This window comes from Mastigoproctus giganteus, chromosome 8, assembly GCF_048544385.1.
Source record: "Mastigoproctus giganteus isolate SK-2022 chromosome 8, ASM4854438v1, whole genome shotgun sequence".
Lineage (NCBI taxonomy): Eukaryota > Metazoa > Arthropoda > Arachnida > Uropygi > Thelyphonidae > Mastigoproctus > Mastigoproctus giganteus.
In genome coordinates this window covers 110,524,885-110,536,921 of record NC_143582.1, presented here as the reverse complement: position 1 = coordinate 110,536,921, position 12,037 = coordinate 110,524,885, and the positions used below count along the sequence as shown (strand labels likewise).

At 40.5% G+C, this 12,037-nt stretch overlaps 1 protein-coding gene across 2 annotated transcripts in view; it reads left to right on the top strand.

The window, feature by feature from the left end:
• Positions 1-12,037, top strand: part of LOC150081768 (Ig-like and fibronectin type-III domain-containing protein 2) — a 550,711-nt gene that overhangs the window by 68,840 nt on the left and 469,834 nt on the right. The window lies entirely within an intron of this gene.

The window sequence follows — 12,037 nt, the reverse complement described above, 5'->3', positions numbered from 1 at the left end:
TATTATACCAGTCTCCCTGCATGATGGATCTGCGTTCGCTTCTACCAAGGCGCGACTCGAGCCTGAGTCCATCAGGCTGGTTGCCCAGTGTTGTAACCACTGGGCCCTATTATTATTATTATTATTATCAATATTATTGCCCTGAGAGAGAGAGAGAGAGAGAGAGAGTGAGAGAGAGGAATCACCAAGAAAGAGAAGAATGATAACATCCAGCTCAGGACCCTGAGTGTGACAAGCCCATACTCTCCAGATGTGAGCCCATGAGGCGTTTGATGCCCTTGTGTCTCAAAAACCTTAAACAACAACAATCCTGTCATTTCGAGGGTTTTTATTATTATTACTAGCCATATAAAATAAATTTTCTGTTTATACTCCGGGACGACAAAACGGTCAGAGGAGTTCACAAGATAGACAGAATACAAGAAACAGCACCGTATTCAGTAGTCAAGGGCTTGAACCCCGGTCACTTAAGGCACGTGTACTTATGTACCCGCGCACCTGACCACTATGGCGCAAGGAAGCCTGAGGTTTATGCTTCCAAAAAAAATTCTGAATTACCTAGAGAGAGAGAGAGAGAAAACAAGGGTGTGCCAAGCCCAAGTATGGGCTTGGCACCCCCAGGGTCCTGAGCTGGATATCATCATTCTTCCCTCTCTTGGTAATTCCTTTCTACTTCTGACTCTTGTTTTCTCTCTCTCTGAGGGTAATTCAGAAATTTTTTTTTGATCCTTGACAAAGATTTTCAGCAATAAGAATTTTTTATTTTTATTTTCTCATATTTTTCCGTAGTTCCAATTCGCGTTTTGTAGTTCATTTTTTATATTCTCATCCTCTCAATTAATTATGCATTAATATACACTGAATGATCACTGAATTATGACCACCCCTATGAAAACTGAATGCGACCTGTTGACCACATGAGTACGAAAGTGTGCAGTTAGTCCACCTACATAGCAATGATAAGGTGTCAGTGGTTCAGCAGGTAGTAAAATTCCGACTGTGATGGGTAAAAAGGATTTATCGGACTCTGATAAAGGACAGATTGTGGGAGCTCAACGAGCTGGTGCCTTGATTGATTTCCCAAACAGCTGAACTGGTGGGGTATTTGAGAGCCACCGTTGTTAAAGTGTACCAGGACTGGTGTCAGAATGGTCAAACAACGACCCGATGGCAAAACTGCAAAGGTCAGCAAAAAGTTGATGTTAGAGGTGAGCGCCAGGTCTGACGACTCGTACAGACAAACAAGGACAGCACTGTTAAAGAGTTGACTACCCAATACAACATGAGCCAACATACAACAATATCTGGCATTACCATGGGTCGCGTGCTCGCACGTATGGGCTTCACCAGCGCACGACCCCTACGGGATTCTCTCCAAACAAGGTTCATTGGTGTAAAAGACTTGTCTGGTGCAAAGAGCATGCAAGTTGGATGTTAGAAGACTGGAAGAAGGTGTCCTGGTCGGATGAGTCACGTCATTTACTCCATCATGCATGGTATCAAAAGTGCAGGCTGGTGGAGGCGGTTGTATGGTGTGGGGCATGTTTCACTGGCAGGAACTTGGACCCCTGGTGCATGTGGGACAACGTATCACTGGTCTCCGCTATCGTCAAATGCTTGCTGACTGTGTACACTCCGCTATATTACACTTTTTCCTGAATGGCGAAGGTGTCTTTCAAGTTGACGATGCGCCAAGCCATTGGCCACTTGATATGCAGGAATGGTTTGAGGAACACAGTTCTGACTTCCAGCATATCGATTCACCTTCGAACTCCACTGATATCAATCTCATAGAGCACTTGTGGGACACTATGAAAAGGCATATCGGGCATATCAATCACCTGCATTGCTAGCCGCATTACACACAGCTTGATTGTCCATACCTCCCGAGCTGTCTTCATATCTTAAATGTTGTGATCTGACAACTACCTGCCTTCTGCTTAGATAATTTTGAATTGTCCTATATAACCTATCAGGACATGCTAGTCTCCTTAAAGACTCAAGGATGCTCTCGTACCAAACAGTATCGAAAGCGCTTTCAAAGTCAATAAACACAGCTAACACATATTTTTTATCTGCCAGTCTGTTATAATCCAACAGATCATGTATTGCATCCTCAGTTGAAAACTTCTTCTTAAAACCGTATTGGTGAGGAAACAATAAATCGTTGTTTTCAAATAAAGATAGCAGTCTAATTAGTAAGAGGCACTCAAATACTTTCCCCAAATTCACTAATAATGAGATTGGGCGAAAGGCTTTTGGGTCATTCTTATTTTTCCCAGGCTTAAACAACAATTTCAGTAAAGCTATCTTCCAAGGACCGGGAAACACACCTTCCAAAAGACGTTTGTTAAACATGTTTAAAAATATGGCAGGAAAATTCTCTACAGCTTTCACAATACAATTGTTTTCAATCAAGTCCATTCCTGGACTCTTATTAAAATTTAATTTCAAGCAGACTTGCACAAGTTTATCAGTATTAAATAACATCATTTCCTCCCCTCCAACATACTCTGCATTCAGCCTTCTAACCTCTTTTTGCCATTCATTATCATCCTCTGGACAATCCCTCCTAAAGAGCTTCTGTACAATTGCCTTTACTATTGTTACCCAATCAGAGGATTCTGCTCTGTTCACCACCACAGTATACATCAAGTTACTTATATTGAAGTTATTCCTAGTAAGCGTGAAAATGAGTCCCCAAGGATCGCTATTCCCCACATCATGCACTAGATCTTGCCACACTTTACCCGTACATTTTAAAATCTGCTGATGGTAATACTTCCTTTTCAGCTTATAAAGATCCCTATTCCTCTCTTCTTCTCCCCACCCCTAGCTCTAGATCTTTGATATACTTTCCGTAGATTAAAAACCTCCCTTCTGATCAAGGTCAATTCAGCTGACCACCATGAAACAGTTTTATCCCTCTCCCTTTTCTTCTTGGCAGAGAAACTAAGAGCATACAATGACCCTCTAAACTTCTCCCAATCTATTTTTTTATAATTATACCTTTTACAATCATTAAAAGCCAAGGAAGCATTTCCATCACAGGTGTATAATAACTTAAAATCAATGACTCTATGATCACTGTTTGTCAGATATATTTTAACATCCCAATCAACAGTTTTTCTGCTTAATGACTGATGTCATCATCACATCTATATTAGAGGAACCATGTACATTATCAAATGTACTTGGCTTTCCCCCTCATTCAACACCTGTAAACCATAACTGTTCACAAATTCTTCTAATAACAAACCCCTTCCATCAGTAAAACCACTATACCATAGATCTGATTTGGCATTTGCATCCATAGTAAAAACCATACTCTTACCTTGTACAAAGCTCATTACATTTTCCTTATATTGGATTGATATCTCCATCTCCAAAGAGGAAGAACAATATAATGACTCTACATAAAAAGAAATCTGTGGGGTTGACACAGAAATACATACACCCCCACTGATTACATAGACTAGTTATCACTGTTATATTTAATTCCCTATTCAATACCACAATAACTGCCTTAGGTTTGGCATCTAACCCTTGTATAATCTGAGCTGACACCGGAAACCCTGTCACTTTATAATTTTCACTGAAGGTAGCCACATAAGGCTCTTGAATACACACTATATCATAATTATCATATACCCCAGCTAATATGACCTCTTCATTTACAGCTTTAGCTCTCTGGCAGTTTATCTGCATAATCTTAACATATTTTCGATTTATACTGTTTTCAACATTACTACCTAAAGAACTGTCTCGTGCCTGTTCTTTAGTTCGTACAATCCTGTATTTCAGTACTACTATTTCCACCAGACGTAATTACATTAGCTGTATTATTCATGATGTGTCCTACTACTAGCTAGATCCAATGCTCTGATGTACTCTGGACAGTTGCTGTCTCTAACCGAGTGGTTACAATTCACACAGTTTGGGTCTTGACCTTTACTAGGACAATCAACAAGGATGCGGCCACCCTGGGCACAATGCCCACACGTTACAGCTTTATGGGTACAATGAATAGCTGAATGGCCGTATCCCAGGCACCGAAAAAAGCACGAAATTTATGAGATGTAAATCCCAAATATACCCTGTCCTTGTCAAATAAACATTTGTACAACTTTGGGCTTAACCCCACAATCCAGTTTGTCATTTTAGACTTAGCCCCTGTACTAAACCTAAATATCACCCCATCAGTAACCTCCTTCTCAGAAAACCCGTATTCACTAAAATTCTTAGCATATAAATCATGCAATATTTCCTCCTTGGTAAGTTCCTTACTAACATCATATAACAAAATAGACGGGTCAATTAGCTTCAACCTGTCAAGGACTATCCCCTTACTTGACAGTTCCCCAGATCCTATTACTTTATTCAAATCCTCACTACTTTCTGTCTCCAAAATAACCCCCTTGTTTTTAATAAAATGTAAATTCCTTACTCTAATATCCTTACATTCCTTATTCAATGCAGCAACCATTACATCTTTAACTTCATGACTAGCAACATAGCTAGACTCTTTATCAGCCCTCAAAATAATAGCTGTATCAAATTTCTCCTGAAAAAGTAGTGATGACAGCTGTACTGTCATCACTACTTTTTCTCTGACTAGCATAGTTGCCAACTATACCAGCATATGACTGATGTGGACTCTGCTCAACTACCTTACCCATTCCTGAATATCCTCTCAACAAGTCGCCAAGAAAAGCAACTCTTGTTTGTAACTCCTCATTCTTTACCTTCAGCTTCTCGTTATTTATTAACAATGCAGTTGTCACAGCCTCCATATCCAACCATTTGTCTACTATGAAGTTTGACATAGCCTTGGTCACTTTATTAGAATCGTGGGTAGTATAATCTACCACAATTTTCTTTAGTTTAACCATTAGTTCATAACTGGTGGTTATATCACCATATCCAACTTGCTGCTCACTTTGTAGCTACACTCTTCAGACCACAATCCCCAAAGAAGCTACCAAAACTCCATGAAGGAAAATCTGTCAGTTCACCCATTTTAGGATCGTCACTCATTTGTAACTCCTCAATCCCCTCAGTGATAGTCTCAATCAAGGCTCCAGGATCCATACTCACCCTGAGCCTTCACTAACCACAGGGGTTCCTACACTCACTGACACAGTTTTTCTCGTCTGTATCACCAATCACTAGATTTCCCACACTTCCTGACGCATTAATCACACCATTACCTTCACTTACTTGGAGGGGGGGGGAGGTGAAACTGCACTTCTCCTAGCTTTTGCAACTTTTGACTTCAAATACTTAGCCTCCAACACTTTTTGCGCTGAATCAGCAGATCTAGGTAACCTTGAAGAAGAAGAAGAAGAAGAAGAAGTTAGGGGAGGAAAAGAACTGGAATACTCCCCCTTCCACCCCTCCAGCTGTGACTTCTACAATAAGATTTACCTTCCATTATCCAGAATCACCGTAGCAAATTAACCAAATCGTCAAACAATATCCCTGTACTTCTCCTGCTAGTTCGAATCCAATTCTAATACTCCGACTTTACACTGTACTTTTTGGTAGGAAGAAAAATGTCTAAAACACTTATTCACTGACTATATTTCTATACAATCTCACCCTCAACTAAAATTAGTATACCTGTCCCCCTTACACTACACTTGATAAGTATCCACCAGTACAACACTCACTAAATATTGATATAACACTGTTGAAAGATTCCTTCTTTGGCTGTACTAATGCTTAATTCCACTTTGGTAGTTACTGCTGTAATTAATTAGAATTTTATTACTGCCCTTCAGTTAGCACTCCAACTTCACACCTAGAATATCTTTATCCAAACGATGCAATATGACTGCTTCACACTACAGCACTCTATTAAGTCCATGTTTAATCCCTGGAGACAAGCAAAATTCTACAATTTTTAATTAAAAGATATGTTCATCAATAAAATATCTAAGTATTTCAAATCTGGTGAGTATGGGCTTGGCACACCCAGGGTGCCTGAGCCATCATTCTTCTCTTTCTTGGTGATTCCTCTCTCTCTCTCTCTCTCTCTCTCTCTCTCTCTCTCTCTCTCTCAGGGTAACTTGGGAATTTTTTTTGGATGGTGCATCATAAGACTCAGGTTTCCTTGCACCGTATGACTGATAATAATAACAAATAACAACTCATTTATGATGCCAGGTCATTTCCTCATTTTGTCGCCACTCTTCGGGTTTTTCCTTAGTAACATAATTTTTAACACAACAAACTTCATTGAATAACTCGCCATTGTCAATATTCAGTTTTCTTTTATTTGAAATAAAATAAATGCTCTCCTCAACCTTCATACACAATGGAATTTGTTGAAAAAGGATCCATTCAAATACTTCCATTTCTAGGAAGGCACTGTCCCATTGATTTGAACAGTCAATGCAGGTTTGGTAAAATGATTGAACTGATCCCTTTAACATGTATAAAAGAACATGTTAAAGGATCAACACATTTCAGATCAACAGGGATCACAAAACACTATATCGAAGATGGAAAAGCTATTAATAATAAGGATTTTTTTTTTTTTTTTTTTTAGTTGTTGGCACATTGGCTTCTGTGGCCATAATGCGCCTCCCAAGGTTTTTGCACTACTCTGATCCAAGCCTGAGGCGGGATTCAAACCTGCGGCCTTTGGGTTGCCAGACAGGCACTTTACCCACCCGGCTAGCCTGGTCGGCACTAATAAGGATGAAAAATCAGATTCAGAAGCTGTTGTTGTTTTTTTGGTTTTTAGGAGCATTAGTAACTAAGGCCATATTGCTCTGAGGATATGCGGTGGTCATTCCCTGACCTTTCCACATCCACCTTATTTGGTGGTCATTGGCTCGAACCTCAGTCTAATCAAGAAGTGTGTGCTACGCACTACTGCTCCTGCCCACATGGCTACGGAGGTGCTTGATTCAGAAGCAAGTGCCTCTGAGTCCAATGGCCATTCAAGCAAAAGTAAGAAGTATTTGTGAAGATTAGCATTAGCATTAGTAGAGGCATATGATGCAAGAAAGCAAGCTTATTCAGCATCAGCCAAAAAAAAAAAAAAAAAAAACACACCACTCCCATTTCACCCCTCCGTTCGTTCAAAATACCTGTCCAGTTGAGCCTTAAATTTGTTTAGGCTATCAACTTCAACAACAAGTGATGGAAGTCGGTTCCACCAACCAACCACCCGCTGGCCAGGCCAAAGGCAAATTTCCGCACATCTATCCGACATCCATCCTTCTTCAATTTGAATTTATGCCCTCTGAGGTGATTATTCTGAGCAAGAGGAAGAATTCCTTTGGTATTGAGCATGCTCAAACCATTCAAAGCTTTATACACCTCTATCAGATCACCTCGCCGGTGCCTAGTCTCCAGACTCTGTAATTTGCAAAACTTAAGCCTTTCTTCGTAAGAGCAACCCTTTGTTCCATTCACTAATCTTGTTGCCCTTCTCTGTACCCGTTCCAGCAGCTCTACATCCTTCTTGAAATGAGGCCTCCAGACCTGTATACAGTACTCTAGGTGTGGCCTGACCATTGCCTTATACAAGGGAATAATCACCTCCTTATCCCTGCTAGAAAAATTCCTGTATATCATTGACAAGATACCATGAGCTACTCTTGCAGCTCGTCTGCACTGCTCAGAGAACTTCATATCTGCCTGCACAATTACCCCCAGGTCGTTTTCATTCTCCACCACTGTCAGTGTAGTACTGCAGAGTTGATACGTTGCTCTGGGGTTACTGTTTCCCATATGTAGTCTTTACATTTGTCAATGTTAAATTTCATTTGCCACCTCTCAGCCCATCTGTTCAACCTTTCCAGATCCTGTTGCAGCAGCATAGCGTCAGTAGTGTCCTTAACAACCCTGCCAACCTTTGTATCATCTGCAAACGTGGACATTAAACTTGATATCTCATCATCAATATCATTCATAAACACCGAAAACAACAACGGACCCAACACTGAACCCTGAGGAACTCCACTAATAACATTAGTCCTCGTTGAGCAGTGTCCATTGATTACCACTCTCTGTCTTCTGCCACTCAACCATCCCCTTATCCATAGCAGCAATTTGCCTCCATTGCCACACTGCTCCAATTTGTGCAGCAGTCTTCCATGTGCAATAGTATCAAAAGCCTTTCTAAGATCCAAATATATAATATCAAAGTTATTCCCTGCATCCAGTTCTTTTGTGACTACATCATAGTATCCAATCAAATTGGTCAGGCAAGACCTGCCCTTAACAAAACCATGCTGCGTCTGAGCTATAACTGAATTCTTGTCTAGATGATCCTGCATTGCTTCTTTAACCAGTGCCTCCATTAATTTTCCTGAAACAGAAGTTAAACTAACAGGTCTATAATTACTTGTGTCAGCCTTTGATCCTCCTTTGTGAATTGGGGTTACATTTGCACATCTCCAGTCTATGGGTACCTCCCCTGAGTCCAAAGAAGCTCTCATAATTATGGCTAGGGGTTTGCTTACTTCCTTTGCTGCCTCCTTTAATATAACTGGATAGATCCCATCCACCCCAGGTGCCTTTTTTATGTTTATCCTCAACAATCTCTCCTCCACTTTCCTCTCAGTTATTACAAAATCATCTAGCTCACTGCCAATGTTTACTTTACCTATGTCATTCTCCTTCCTGAATAACTCCTCATGCGTGAATGTAGATGCAAAATACTCGTTTAGATTGTTAGCCACCTGAGCAGGATCCTCAACTGTTGAACCATCAATATCCAGTGGACCAATCTGATTCATCCCTTTCCTTCTTGAGTTTAAATAGGTAAAGAACTCTTTTCTGTTTTTCTTTGCATCCTTTGCCAAAGATTTTTCGTAGTCTTCCTTTGCCTGCCTAATCTCCTTTGTGACTTGGTTACAGACCAACTTATATCTATCATAGGCTTCCATGTCGCCCATTAATTTGTATGTATCCCATGCATTTTTGTTCTCTGCCACATGTCTCATTAGTTCATCTGACAACCATTTAGGCCTAAACCTTGAACAATATTTCTTAGTTGGTATGTAAAGCCTGGTAGCTTCCAAGATTAGTTCCTTGAATGCTTCCCATTTTGAGTTTGCTTTTGGTAACATCATCAGTTCGTCCCACTGTATAGAATTTAAATACTGTCTCAGACCATCATAATCGTCTTTACGAAAACAAAAACCCTTCCCTTTACCTCTGATGGTAGTTACCTCCTTGAGTACCCACTTCAACACACTGTGATCACTGCCACCTAGTGGTTCATTTATCTGCAGATTCTTAATGCATGAAGAATCACTACTGATAATCAGATCAAGAGTACTGCTCCCTCTTGTTGCCTCACGAACATGCTGATGTAGAAAACAATCATCCAATAAATCCACAAAAGCGTGGCTAGTGTGTGAGTGTCCAACCCATAAATTCCAGTCAATATCTGGGAAATTAAAATCCCCCATTATAAGACTCTCTGATTTACTGGCCCACTCCATTTCCCTGTACAATATCTTATTATACACATCAGAGTCCTTAGGCCTATAGCACACTCCTACTCTCAATTTTGATTTCCCTATGGTTGTCACACCAAACTGACTCGACACTGCCCTGTCCATCGATGTCGACTGGCTTCACTTCCTTGGATTTTATGTGTTTCTTAACTAATAGCATAACCCCTTCTCCCCTCCCCTCCTGTCCTGTCTATCCTTTCTATACACATTGTATTCCCCAAATTCCAGTTCCGCATTCCTTATATCTGTGTGACACTACGTCTCTGATATCCCAACAATATCTGCCTTTGATGTTTTGAGCAATACCTCAAATTCATCAAATTTATTTACCAAACTCCTAGCATTGGTGTACACGCAAGTATGCATTAAGGATAAGGATTAAGATATTAAGGATAAGTAGAGCGAACCCCAAGCCAAATTCATGGCAAGCAGTGGGTGGTTTAATAGGTTCAAGTATCGCGATGCAGTGAAGTTGCCAGTGCCAATTCTGCAGCTGCAGAGAAATTTTGTGGTATGTTGGAAAAACTCCTTCTAAATCTCCACAGCTCCGAACTTCCACAGTGGCATGCTTATCAGCTGGAGAATTAATTCTGGCAACGATGCTCAAAAGGTAAAACTTGCTGACAATTATGCCTGTCTCCTCTCCCTTTTTGTAATTTTATAATTTTTAAATTTTTGTAATTTTGTACACTTTTGTAATTTTTCCTGTGCATAAGATAAAAAAATTGAATAAATAATTCTATATACATGTTCGTCGAACATTTCTTTTTTCATTCAATCAAATTTTCGAGTGCTGCATAAGCATTTAGGGAAATTCCGACTTTCATAGAGTTCTGCGGAATGCAACCCTTACGTAAGTTGGGGAGTGGGTGTATTCATTTTACAGATGCCTTCACCAAGTGCCTTAGCCGGCCACATTTTTCAGTTCATTGAAAATGCCAACTGTGAGAATAAATTAATTGTTCAAACTTAGTTGCTGCTACAATGGCTGGTGAATTGAATGGATTGCAGTCAAGAGTTAGTAAAAAATATTCATGTATGATCTTTGTTCATTGTTGTGCACATGTATTAAATTTAGTTCTTTCACAAGGATGCTCAAGTATTAAATTTAATTTAATAAAAATTAAATTTAATTTAATTAAATTAAATAAAGTATAAAAAATGATTTCCAAAATATCGGATTCAAGCACGAATTTAATGATTTTGATATCGTATTTCTCTTGGAAGTGCTGCTCAGTGAAATATTTTCGCCCACTAATGTTTTATTTAACATTATTCAAACAAAATACCTAGACATTGTGTATTGCATAAATTTAATAGCTAGCCATAGACAAGTGTATACTGAGCGGACAGAAATCATTGGATACCTAGTAACGGGTAGGCCCACCTTTCACCTGAATAAGGGCAGTCGCATGGCGAGGCATTGAGTCCACAAGTTCAAGAAAGCCTTCCACAGGTATTTCCATCCCTGCTTGCTGCACTTGCTGTCCATAATTCCTTCACATTCCTGGGTGGTGGATCCAAAGCTCAAACTGACCTTTCCATAGCATCCCAAAGATGCTCCACAGGGTTCATTTCTGATGAATGGGGAGTCCATTCCATGGTGGTAAAAATCTACAGAATGCTCTTTAAATCCCGTTCCAGTCACAATGGCTTTGTGGAGAGGTGCATTGTCCTGCTGGAAGAGTCCATTGCCCCGTGGGTACCCGATAACCATGATGGGATGCAGTTGGTCCATAAGGATGGACATGTAACCTGGACTATTCAGAGATGCATCTAGACATATCAGAGGTCCCAACATGTTCCAGTTGAACATGCCCAAGACCATTACCGACCGTCCTGCCTGAACAGTTCCTTGTTGACATGATGGGTGCATAGCTTCGTGTGGTTTCTGCTAGATACACACCCTCCCATCTGCTTGAAATAATTGGAAATGGGACTCATCAGACCAGGAGAGCCTTCTCCAGTCATCCAAGGTCCAGTGCCGATGTTCTTTCGCCGAATTGAGGCACAGAGTACTGTGTCATAATGTTAGTAATGGGACTCTGGTGGGTCGGTGGCTCCCATAACCTATTGCAGCTAATGATTGCCTGGTGGTCTTGGTGGAGACGTTTCTGGCTCCTCCCTCGTTGAAGTCAGCAGTGATTTGTGCCACTGTCGCTCTCCGGTTGGTTGAAACAATGCAAGACTGATGTCGATGGCCACGTTTATACACCACCAGAAATGGCGTAGTCCCGATACACTCTTGATACTGTCGAATGGGGATAGTGCAATATCTGTACCACCTCCACAGTAGAGTGACCCATGCTTTGGGCCCACCATCATCCCTCTTTCAAAGTCAATTAATTCATGACGTTTATCCATACTGACATCAAATTACCATCTATGTGAATGTAGTGCAGCGTATCTATATACCTGCCAAGCAGTGGGTTCATCCAATAGCGAGAAGGGTGACAGCATCGTGCTGCCCAGGAACCAGGTATCCCATGAATTCTGTCCTTTCAGTGTATTGACTCAAGGGTTTTTAATTTTTATAAAATCCATCTAGAATGGTT